At 42.0% G+C, this 12996-nt stretch overlaps 1 pseudogene; it reads right to left on the reverse strand.

The window, feature by feature from the left end:
• Positions 1-8955: 8955 nt before the first annotated feature.
• On the reverse strand, positions 8956-9677 carry LOC147431037 (enoyl-[acyl-carrier-protein] reductase [NADH], chloroplastic pseudogene; annotated as a pseudogene).
• Between the last annotated feature and the right edge of the window lie 3319 nt (positions 9678-12996).

Genomic DNA, 12996 nt, shown 5'->3' on the forward strand with positions numbered 1-12996 from the left:
TGAGTGTACCCCAGAATTTCATGCCAAACTTCATCAGGTACTTAGATGGATTGGTATTGTGCCACGAAAGCTTGCTTCACCCGGTTGTAGTCCAAAACCACCCCTGGATTTTTTGCTTGCATCAAATCCTCAAAATTTTGTAGCCAATGTAACATTTAATGGTCTAGGAACTTGTGTGTAGTAGAAAATAGCATGAACATAGTGAGCATTTTATTAGATTAGATTCCTAATGAGAATAACAAGAGTGCTTGGGTGCAGAGAGCAACAAAAAATATAACACCTAGTTAGAGAGCATGAACAATACTTCAAAAGAGAGAGAAATTAAGCAATTGATAACAGTTGAGGGCCGGATTTGCATGGAGACGGTCCCCCCTCCAAAGGGCTTTGTATTATGGAGTAGGTTCTTGAGGTGGCTCTCCTTTGTAAGGCTTTAATAGGCTCACATGAAAAGCATTGTGTATGAGCCAATGGATGGGCAACTTGAGTTGATAGGCAATCTCATTGACTGGCCTAAGAATCTGGAAGGGACCATAGTACCTTTTTGCTAACTTAGCCTAGTACTTTTGGTGTCCCATAGGATTATTGCCCGTCGTGTGTCTTAATCGAGCCTTGGGAAATTTGAGTAAGACCCAATCATTTTCTTTAAAGGCTTGGGCTCTTTTGTCCTTGTCAGCAGCAGCCTTTTGCCTTTGCTGTGAGATAGAGATAGCATCCTTAATCTTTTCGAAAGATTCTTGTAGGTCTTAGCTATACTCATCTGCAACAAAGATCTTCCCATGTACCTTAAGTAGCAGGGGACATTTTGATCTTCCCTCAATTGGAAGTATGTACAGTGTTATTGTAGGCATACTCCACTAAGGGAAAGTACTTCTCCCATTGGGATCTTTGATCTACTTCCGTTACATAGGCTTTTAGTAGATCAAGAATTGTTAGGTTAGCTATTTCACTTTGGCCATCTGCGTTTGTGGGTGATAGGCCGAAGAGAAATTTAGCCTTGTTCCTAAATTCTCAAAGAGACCCTTCCAAAAATTACTGGTCATTCTAGGATCTCTATCCGACACTATGGACATTGGCAAGCCATGGTACTTGAAGATTTGTGAAATGAAGAGGATTGCCATTTGATGGGCTTTGATAGTCTTTTTGATAGGTATAAAATGAGCTTGTTTACTAAACCTATCTACTATCATCGATATTCCCGTATTCCCATGGATAGACTTAGGCAATCCATAGATAAAATCCATGGATATGCTCTCCCATGGTGAATTAGGGATTGGCAAAGGTTGAAGCAATCCAGGTTGCTTCCCTCTATCAAACTTCGTCTTTTGGCATACCGCACATGTAGAAACATACTCTTGTATGTTTTCTTCCATGGTAGGCCAATAGAAATATGTTTCAATCCCCTTTAGGGTAGACTGAATCCCTCTATGCCCACATAAGGAGGAGCATGAGATTCATACATTACTTTCTCACGAAGTGAGTTAGTAACACATAGTCTATTTCCATAAAGAAGATAACCATCTTGTAAAGTAAATGGTTCCTCTTTCTTCCCTAGTGGAAGGGCTGAAATCATAGAAGATAGATCATTGTGAGTTGCTATGGAAACCGCATTCACTCTCGCCGTCTTGAGAGTGCATAGCTACTTGATTATGCTTGCCAGCAATGTGAGCAATATGAAAATAAAATTGCAAAAGGAAATTTTCTCACCTCATTTGTTTGTCGGAGAGCTTGGTTTGCGTCATGAAGTACTTAAGACTTTGGTGATCCGTTCGCAGAATGAAAGGAGTCCCCAATAAATAGTGCTTCCATGAGTCTAAGGAATGTAGAACTGCGAGGAGTTACTTTTTGTATATGCCTGGAGCTTGTGCAACAGGGTCGAGCCTTCGACTTTCATAGCCTATGGTGTGCCCTTCTTGGAGCAAAACAACTCCAAGGCAATCACCACAAGCATCACCTTGGACCTCAAATGGATTTGAGAGATCCGGTAGTGTAAGCACAGGTTGAGAGATAAGCTTTTCTTTAAAAAATTTGAAAGAATTGTTCTCCTTGGTAGACCACGTGTACCTAACATTTTTCTTTGTTAGGTCATGTAATGGTCCTGAGCTATTAGTGAGAACTTTTCTATGAAGCTTCTATAGTATGCACACATACCTATAACGCTTCTTAGTTCATGAAGATTCCTTGGTTTAGGCCATCCTTTTATTACCTCTAACTTTGATGGATCCATTTGGATGCCATCTTGAGAGATAATGTGACCTAAATACTGAATCTTGTAAGAAAAAAATACTTTTCTTTTGATTAACATAAAGTTTATTCTCTCTGAAAACTTGAAATATTACCTGGAGGTGTTTCTTGTGTTCATCTAATGAATTAGAGTAGATGATGATATCATCAAAGAACACTCCAGTCAAGGTTCGGTGAGGCCTGAATAGCTTCTCCATCAAGTGGTTGAATGTGGCTGGTGCATTGGTCAAGCCAAAAGGCATGACAATGTATTCCTAAAGACCAAATGTAGTGCGAAATGCGGTCTTACAATGTCTTGATCAACTATCCTTATTTGATGATAGCCGCTTTTTAGGTCAATCCTACTGAAGTAGGTGGACCTTTGTAGCTTATGAAATAGGTCTTCTACCCATGGAACGGGAAACCTATTCTTGATAGTGATCCTATTTAGTGCTCTTTAGTCAACACACATACGATATATGCTGTCTTTCTTTTTCACTAATAGTACAAGAAAAAACAATGGAGATGAGCTAGGCCTAACCATGCCCTTCTCAACTAACTCATGCACTTGCCGCATAATCTCCTCTTGTTGAGATTGAGAAACTCTATAAGGAGGTTTGTTAGGCGGTGAACTTCCTTGAAGAAGTTCAATTGCATGGTCATCATTGACTCGTTTAGGAGGTAGCTCACAAGGGATGTCATCAATAAAGACATCTTGAAACCCCTTGAGAATTGGATAACTCTAATTCCTTTTGATTGTGTATATTTTCTTTTGCTAAAACATTAGGTTCATTTTGAGAGTCTTTAACAAAAATCATGTACACAGAAATAGAGCTCTTTACTGACTTATTGAAAGCTTGCGTATGTACAATGGGTATGGTGTTACCCATTTCTCTAGCATCTATGTACATATCTTTTTCCTTAAACCTAAAGGAGATTCTCCTTTCAGTGAACTTAACATTGGCAGCCATGCTATCAAACCATGGTGCCCCTAGGATTACATCCTCATGCTTGAGAGGAGAGATAAAGAAGTCCTCTTTGTCCACATAGCTTTGGACATGGAGCCTCAATTTCCCAATTAAGGGAGTGACTGAAGCTTCTTGACCCTTGAAAGTACCATCTGCGGGTAGAACATCTCCCATCTTGTAAGCTTGTATGCCTAGCTTGATGGCCAACTCTGTGGATATGAAATTGTGAGTAGAACCAGGGTCAAAGAGAATAAAAGCATCATGTTCTCTTACCTTCCCCCAAGCATGGCATAGAGGAGATCCTTTGTGGCAAGTTTCCTCCTCTCGAATTTCGACCAAGGTAGCTCTAGGAGGTTCATGGCGGGTGTTCTTTTGAAGACAAGCACTGTACGCATGCCCTTGCTTACCGCACTTGAAACAATGGTTAGCCTTGTGATAACGCTGAAGCTCTTCAGGAGAGAGTTTATTTTTACCTTGTAAACTCACTTCTCCTTAGCTTTGTTGGAGTTGCCCTTAGGAGACTTTTGGACATTGTCCTTCCCCTTAGGCTCATTGGAACCCTTGTTTTCCATGGGCTGAGAATTTCTTTTAGCCCCCGTTTGGCCGGTGAGTACTTTGTCTTTGGCATTGGTGGCCAAACACTGCTTCATAATGGAAGCTCTTAAGGCTTTCCATGTTTGTGGAGCTTCACCGTTGGCCCGTAGGCTAGACCACCATTGCCTGGCGGACTTCTGAAAGTGCATAGCTACATGGTGTAGCTTAGAGGACTCCATGAAGCCCTCATCTCCAAACGCCGCATCAAACTGTTGGATAAAGGCCAAGACTTTGTCCGTAGCACCAAAAGTGCCATCGTAGGTAAGGAAAGAGATTCTCTTCCCTCCCTCTTTAAACTTCTTGAGCTTGGGATGGCCTCTTCCATGCGGCATAGGATTTTCTATGGCCTCTTCTTTTTGATGGTTCAAGGTTTGGCCTCTTCTTTTTGATGGTTCAAGGTTGCACCATCACTTTCTTCAGAAGGTGAAGAATTTGAGGAAGATGGAGAAGAGGGTGACCTCTTTCTCACCTTTTTCTTGCCTTGATCTTCTTTGTCTTCACCATCCCTTTCATAAGAGGAAGAGGATGAAGAAGATGGAGAAGAGGGTGTCCTCTTTCTTGCCTTTTTCTTCTCTGCTTTTTTTCATCCCTCTTTGAAGTATGGTGTGGAGAAGTATGTGATGGTCTTCTCTTTTTTGGAGGTGATGGAGAGCGTTTAGCCCGTCTTCTTTGTGGAGCCATCTTCATCAAGGTGGCAGGAGACTCAATTCTTTCTTGTTCCTTCGGTGGGACTCTTGAATTCTCCTTTGGGAAGGAAATGCGTCATCAAGGAGAAAATTTTTGAGCCCTTCATATGGATCCTCTTCTTCTTCCCAAATCGGAGAGAGACATCTTTTGGAAGTCTCGCAAGGAGGCTTCCTAGGTGCTCTCTCATCATGGTGGGGAGCTTAGAGAATCCCATGAGCACAAAGCTGCCGTTGCACTTCATTTTGGAGGGATGGATTGCCCATGGCTTGTTGAAGCCTAGAAACAAGATAGTTAACAAGCATTGGGGCATCATTAGTAGCCTACTCATTAGCAAGATCAAAGTTATCAACATTAATCTCACTCTCTTTACTATTGTCAACCATTCTAACAACTTTTAGGTGTACTTTGGCACTTCAAGACCTAGTTGCTAATCCTCTTTACCCCTTTAGAAAAAGCACTCAAGCTACTGTACCCATGGATCGAATACCATTAATTACAAGGAATAGAAGAGAGGGTCGTTCAATACCAAAACAACACCGGCTCCTATCAAGCTTCTAATAGATCAATAGTGATTAAGCCGTAGGAAAGCCCCGTAGGACTCCACTATTAAGACCATAGCTCTCGACGGTGATGCCCCGTTAACTGCATAAAGACAGGTGCACTGCAAGGCTAAAAAATGACTATTCTACTTACTCACATGCAATTAATAATACCAACCATTTATAGCTAGCTTGAGGACCTCCCTTATTGAGCAAGAAAATAGATACCTTGTGCTCTGATACCAATGTAACATTTAATAATCTAGTAACTTGTGTGTAGCGGAAAATAGAATGAACATAGTGAGCATTTCATAATAATAGATTCCTAATGAGAATAACAAGAGTGCTTGGGTGGAGAGAGCAACAAAAAGTATAACACCTAGTTAGATAGCATGAACAATACTTCAAAAGAGAGATAAATTAAGCAATTGACAACAGTTGAGGATCGGATTTGCATGGAGCCGGTCCCCCCTCCAAAAGTCTTTGTATTATGGTTTCTCCCATCAAGAGAGACATTTTACAATACAATTCTTTGTGTTCCTTCAATACTAGCTAGAGCAATGAAGATGGAAACTTCAAGCACTAAGCAATACACTTATCAAACACAACATCAATTCCCTCACGGTCTCGACCCAAGACCTCACACACCTTCGAAGATGGTGAGAGCTAGCGGGGTATGAGAGTAGATTGAGAGGAAGAAGAAGTAGTCTTACAAGAAAGATGCACAACTCCTCACATAATCACTCAAATTAGCATAGCTTAGCTTAGTAATTAGCATGGTAGAGGAGATGAGCATGCATTGAAGTTTGGCTCTTGGTTGGATTTGCATCACAAAGCCAAGAGTTGTTGGTGTAGGCCTCCCTTCTCACAAGCTTTGAGTAGGTGGTAAGCTTTCCATTAAAGCTTGAGAAGAGAGAGAGAGAGAGAGAGAGAGAGAGAGAGAGAGAGTCTTCTTACTCTACACATGATCTTGTGTGAGTGTGTGTGGATCATTGACTTCTCTCTCTTGGTCGACCCCTCTTGCTATTTGCTCTTGCTAGCGCCTCATTTGACCTCCCCAGGCTTAGCTAATAGGATTTCAGGAGCATAAGTGATAGCCTTTTGACATGTGTCACCCTTTCCCCTTTTATGAGAGATTTAGGTAATTAATAAATGCAATTAAACTCTCATTGGACCCTTTGTCTCCTGGCCAATAGGAATCAGGCAAGCCATTGGGCTGCTGAATGTTCATTGGACCCCTTGGGAGATTGTCCAGTAGTCTTATAGAGAGCTTAATTCCTGTTGGTTCTTTTATTAAGTGTTTTTAAACTAATTAAACTAGATTTACTCTAGCCTAATTTTCATTGGTCCACCTCCATGGCCATCCAATAAGATTTGAGTACACCTTGTGGGCATCTGGCCTAGGGAGGCGACATGTGTCCCTCTTTCCCCTTGTGTACAAAGGAAGCTTGTGAGTGTGTGTATGTGTGTGTGTGTATTTCTCTCTCATCCCCTACTTCCTGGGCTTGCCCCCTCCTATGTAGGAGTTTGTGAAGACTTTTTGGGACACACACAAAGCATCCAATTTTCCTAAGCCTTTGACCATTGGACACAACCTTTGAATTTTGGAACCTTAGCATTTTGGAAGTCTTAATGGGTTGAACCCTAAGGTCTTTGGATCCCATTGTTACACATAGCTCTTTTGCAGATGGCCCCCCCTTTGGATCCCTATTTTTCCTCCTTCGGATCCCTACTGTGGCCAATCTTCCAACTTAACTAATATTCCAGCTTTTTCTCCCCTGGCACTTCCCCATATTAAATGATCAGTTTAACACGAGAAAATCATTTAGGAGAATTAAATATTAGTTATTATGACATCCAAACTTCTGCCTCATCCTGTAAACTATATTGCAGTAGTCGCAACAATATAGCTTGGTCTAGTATATTATGCAGTAAGCAATTGACTTCCATCTTTTTGATAAACGTATGTACATTTTCATTAGTCAATCCATGAAACTGTGGGAACTCATCTGCCATGTTTGATTGCCACAAAAACACTTACATGTGACGTTGAAAACTCAAGGGATGTGGATGGATCGCCCCAATACTAATCCACCTCACACTGGGTGACCCGGCCCCTAGTGCTTGGCTTCACAAAACCTCAAAACCCTCCAAATGGTGCAATCCAATTATACGACCACCTCAAGTGTTTTCCACAATTTGCACATACATAGACGGTTGTCCATAAGGACCCACATCCCTTTTACATTCACTGCCTTCAAAATAGACATATTTCACAGGAATTGGAGCATAGGAGCACTTGCTCCTTCGTGGGGGCACCAAAAAAATGTTAGAGTGAAAAAAAGAAGGAAAACAAGAACCCCTATAGCCTTGCACACACTACACCATCGGAAGGAAACACCATAAAGCTGCGGAAAACACCTATGTCGAACACCTGTAAAGTCGGGTGGGAAACAGATTTAACAAACCATGATTAAAATGATGAAAACTAAGACCATAAAGATGAAGCTCATGTCATATAGACCTACGTAGAGTATCCATATGCTTGATTCCGACAACAGACGAGAGAGTTACAAGATTTTGAAGTTGGGGTATCTCTCCAAAAGCTCCAAAAAACCTAGTCTCTGTTAGCAAAAAGGGTGTGCAGGGAATTGCAGCTATTAAAAAGGGGAATTTTTTGGCTCTTATCCCAATGAATTTTCTCTCTCCTCTTAGCCAACATGGTTCTCTTTCTGGGCACCTTTTAATTGGTCCAATTTTGGTCTTTTTTTGGGTAAAAAATGAGTTGTCGGTGACCATTTGACCAAGGAATGGGATGGAGGCAAGTGTCTGGGGACCAAACAAATGGCCAGGCACTTGTCGAGGCAGTGGGAACTCATAATGGGCGCCCTCTCCTCCCCCAAAGTCCACGAGCCCTCATGTGCTAGGCAAGTGAGCTTCATTTTCTCCTTTGATACAACCATAGGGGGTACCCACTCCCTCCCTTATACCCTCCAATTTCCACTTTCTCCTCCCCATGTGGGATTACTCCATTGCCACTTGGCACCATCCCCAAGCTTCCCAGCTTCCCCAAAATTTACAGCTTCTCCCAAAGCATGAGAGGACTTCTCTGACAATTTTCCTCAAGGCATATCTTGTTGCTCGGGTCACTGAATGATGCACTGTAACACACGGCTCGAAGCCCATCACCTCAGCTATCTCCAAAAATATAAAACTTCAGCATTTCTAATCTTAGACCCCCAAGTTGGCCTAGTTTCCCTTCTTGCATGCACCTGCAATCACCTTCGGATGCTCATAACTCATGATGTACAAGTCCTATTCACAAGCTATAAAGCACAGCTGAAAATAATGATTAAAAACCATATTTTGGAGTCTCGAACAACCCAAAATATCAACATTCAAGCTTGACAAAATCACACCTTTATACATGAATTTTTACAGAGCCACTTCCAAAACTGGTAGGGCTATGTACACATATATACACGACGCTAGTGGGCAAGCTTTTTAGCATGAATCAGTGACTTTATGCTCATCCAAAAAATTCCTGACAACGTCTCTATATGTGTCACTAAATTGGGAATTGCAGATTCATTATGATGCGTTGCTATATGCCTCTCTACGTAGCGATGTGTACATTGATGCATATAGCGATGCTTATAACAACGTTCTCTTTGCGACGTGTTTAGCAACGCTTATAGTGACGTCAAGGAAAAAAATATCCCCGTGTATTCTTGTCGCTACAACCATCACAAGTGTGAAGAGCCTCTTGTAGTGGAAGCCATCATGTTTAAGGTAATTCAAACCGATCAATTAAAATACATAAAAAGAATAGCAGTGTGACTTAACGTCTAGAAGTGTCCGACGGAATTGTTGCTTGTTGCAAAGGTGCTTGGGTATAGAGTTGTGAGAGAACGTTGTTATAATCATATACATAATCATTGAGGGGCCTACTCGAAAATAATCTTTTCACACACAATATATGTAAGTGAAGAAAATGATCCACTAGCATTCATTAAAGGTGAAAAGTGTTTCAATGGGGACACATGTGAGTAGCTAATTAATGTTGAAATGGCAGTAAGGTAGCCACACCTCAAAGTTTCTAGTAGAGGTGTGGCCAGCACGGGCCTCTTAACTAAAGAGTGCACCATAATATCTATGATTCCCTAGTCTTGCTTTAAACTCTTAGTCATGTCTTGCATAGACCACTTAGAGTGTCCTACATATCTCTTGTTACTTTTTATATCATTAGGAACATAATCTAAACTGTCAAATACAACATCGAATGGGGAAACCTTGGAAATCTCCATGAGGGAACCATTTGGAAGCGTAAAAGATGCATCCAATTTTCCCCTCCGGAGGCTTGTTTCAAAATTAATGAGAGCAAAAACCCAAGTTCTTAAGAGAATTTATGCTTCACCTTGGAGGGTTTCTGTCCCGTGTGGAAGCAAAAAGAGTTGTGGACAGCTGCTTGTTTTGACGAAGTGGAGGTGTGAATGACCCTGGAGCCACGGCTAAGGAACTTGGACGGATCGGAGCCAAAGAAGGATGGCTTCTCAAAGAAAATTGAAATCGAGCTTCAAAGCTGTGGTGACACAAAGATGGTAGAGACGGTGAGTGTTTGAGTGCACGTCGCATGTACAAGAAACCCTTGGAGCACCAAGCCATGCATTTTGCATTAAGAGAGAGTGGTCATTGCCATAGTTTTACTACTAGTCTGAATTAGCTATCGGGGGTTGCTTCCAATCCCAACTTAGACAAATGGAGATGGCTTAACCAGTCGGCCAGGAATGATGACCTCATTTCAATCTTGGTATTAGTGTTGCAGCAAGCCTTCCATGGCCCCGCACTCAATCATATGCTTGAGCATTAGGAGAAACTTGGACTCAATTTTGGACCCTGTAAGAAACGCCAACTCAGCATAGAGAGAGGTAATTATGAAAAATGTAAAAGTTTTTTTGGGAATTCTATTTCTCATAGCACATACGTGAAAGTTTTCTCAATCACTTAAATGCATGCTCATACAAAATGCTTTTCAAGAGCCCAACTCAAGTGTACACAAAAATCCATGTCTGTGAATCTTAATGAGTGATGTGATGTACGATGAGAGAAAACACATAAGATTGTTTTCAAAATGCAAAAATAATACCACGGATGCATCCGGAACGTCCAAAAACCTTACGATAGCTCAGACGTCGATTTCAACGTTTTAAAGAGCTATCCGAAGGTTTTTGGACGTTCCGGATATATCCGTGGGCTTAAAAAATGCTATATCTTTATCCTAGGGCCTCATGAGGTCAGAACCAAGCAAATAGAGGTCCCAGAGACCCCTCAAGAGCCTCTATTTGCTTGGTTCTGACTCCTTCATAGTTTTAAATAGTACCTATCAATCACTATCAAGTACGATCTGTTCGAATTTAAATTGCGAGTACTCCATAAAAAGGTGATTGGTACTTGTGCAAGATGCACAAGTACAAGTAATTCACTTTATAGGATAGAAACAGTAGGTCATAAAAAGGCGTTCGACGCTTGTGTAAGATTTCAATATCAAGAACCTTACTTTTCTAATGATAGTGACAATTTCACCAAAATAGTTTTCATGGACATTTTCAGAATGAGAAAAAATGTTTTTTTCAACGTAACGTTAGTCTTCTTCCTATTGGCTAAGGAGTATTCTCTCACTATAGCTAAAAGGCCCGAAAATGAGTCCATTCCTTTCTTAATGGGCTGTTGAAGTATGTGTGACCACCAGAGTAGCACGGAACCAGGTCACCTCAGGTTTACATGCCTTGTCCACTAACATCTAGTTCTCATTCAACTAAGATTCTCTACTTGTTGGCAACAAGAAATGGGCGGCACCCTGCACTCTTGTTAGTTCCTACCATTAAAAAAACTGGCTCTTGAGTAGAGAGCTCATATGGATCCGACTGACTGTTTGAGAGAGAGAGAGAGAAAAGGAGTGTCGGGTAGTTGCATGAAGTGAGGGAGAGAAGCGTGTAGAATGGCTCCCACATTGCCCAAGGGCTGAACTAGAGCGGAGGGCCGGGGGCTCTCTACGACGAGAGTTGTTTGAGTTCATCCTCAACTCATCTCTCTCTCTCTCTCTCTCTCTCTCTCTCTCTCTCTCTAGCAACTTGTTATTGGCCAATAGTGGCCATCTCTGACATAGCACTTTCTCCAATAATACAAAATTTTGACTATATTTTAAGCTTGTCTTGAAGTAAATTGTTTAAATTTAATTGATTTTAGTTTAGAAACCAGATAATCCTTCTTTTTTCACACAAAATCGGAGAGAAATTGAGACACGTTCCCTTCTACAATGATTGGGAGAATGTTTTGGTGAGCACGGTTTGGATTCTCTCTCTCTCTCTCTCTCTCTCTCTCCAAGTCCTACCCTAACCCTAGGGTCTGCGTACTACCTGCCTCCCCTCTTGGAAAGGGAAGCCCTATGGGGGGGCATTAACATACAGCCCCGCCCCTCTGCTCAAGTTGAAAACCATCCCCTATGCTCACACTTCTCCCCGCTGCAGATGCACTTGCCAACTTCGCCCCTTCTTGCTCACGCTTCTGCTCACGCCAGCCAACTCCGCCAACTTCTTGCTCATGCTTCTGCTCCTGTTAACTACTTCTGCTCACACCAGCCAACAGCACCCCTGCGCGCTCCTCCCTGACAGCCTCTAGCTCGAGGAGCCTATTTTTATGGCTCTTGTGTTGCTCGAAGAGTACTTTTGTAAGCCATTCACAAAGATGGTGCAATCTTCTAGATCCGAGCCTACAGTGAGTTGAACCCCAGTCACTTTGAAGGTTTTGAGAAATCAACAACAAGCCCATTCAATCTCTGTCAAATTTGGAAAGGTATAAAAGGAAGTGAGAATGTCTTCCTTTGGCACCCCAATCCCACACAAGAGCTTCCTTGTAGTGGCTGTTGCACCTAGAAAGGATCCCGCAGGTCGCCAAGCAGCAAGGATTACTGCTCTCAAAGCTCAGATTTAGGAACTTATTGGAGAGAATGAGCAACTCAAGCAACGCTTGCTTAAGTTAGAGGAGACGAAGATAGAGAGCCAATCCCTACTTGCAAAAGCCCAAGGTGTTGAAGCCTCACTTACCAAGACCGTCCAAGCAGCAAAGGAAGCCCATGAAGGGACACATGAGAAGATTGAAACCAAGATACAAGCAGATTTATAACAATGCAAACTACAAGAATCCCTTGGCATTAAGGTCAGGATTGGAGGACTTTACTCACCATGGTGCACGAGCAAGGACACTCTCAAAGAGGCAATCACCAAACTCAATGACATTCTTCAACCTGTCAACATCGAGCCTGAAATTGTTTCTTGGATCAATGACACGCACAAGCATGTGCCACCCGAGCATTGTATTCTCACCTTCAAGGACAAAGAAGAACGGAAGAAGCTACTACGCAAATCCCGCCTCCTCAAGGGAACAACATTTTGGATTACCAAAGAATTGACCGCAAACCAACTCAAAGCCAAAGCAAGCGAGCTCAAGAAGGTACATGAAGCCCGCAAACAAGGTGAATGCACAGTCTACTGAGGTGATAAAGCCATCATCCAAGAGTTTCAAAATCCCAAATCAGCTCTCTCCATAGCTGACCCCCCTAGGTTTTGTTTTCCCCCTTTTCCTTCCTTTTTACCCTCCCAATGGACCCTCAGTCCTTAATTGATATGTATCGTCATTCTGCTTAGACGAAACCGTTGTAATGTTTGTTTTTGGTCCCATAGGTCATATCTGACCTCCGTGGACGATAATTCAATCTATCTCTCTCTCTCTCTCTCTCTCTCTCTCTCTCTCTCTCTCTCTCTCTCTCTCTCTCTCGCAAAAGTGTTAGGGTAAGGTTTGTCTCAGCTTAGCCTTGAGCTGGTTGAAAATCACATTTATTGGTTGTTGCAAACCATTGTAAAGAGAAGAATAGCGATTAAATATGCAAGAAAATGGCTCAAAAACCTTGCAAATTTGGAAAATTATAGTGG

This window comes from Adiantum capillus-veneris, chromosome 21, assembly GCF_014529385.1.
Source record: "Adiantum capillus-veneris isolate H3 chromosome 21, ASM1452938v2, whole genome shotgun sequence".
NCBI classification, from domain to species: domain Eukaryota; kingdom Viridiplantae; phylum Streptophyta; class Polypodiopsida; order Polypodiales; family Pteridaceae; genus Adiantum; species Adiantum capillus-veneris.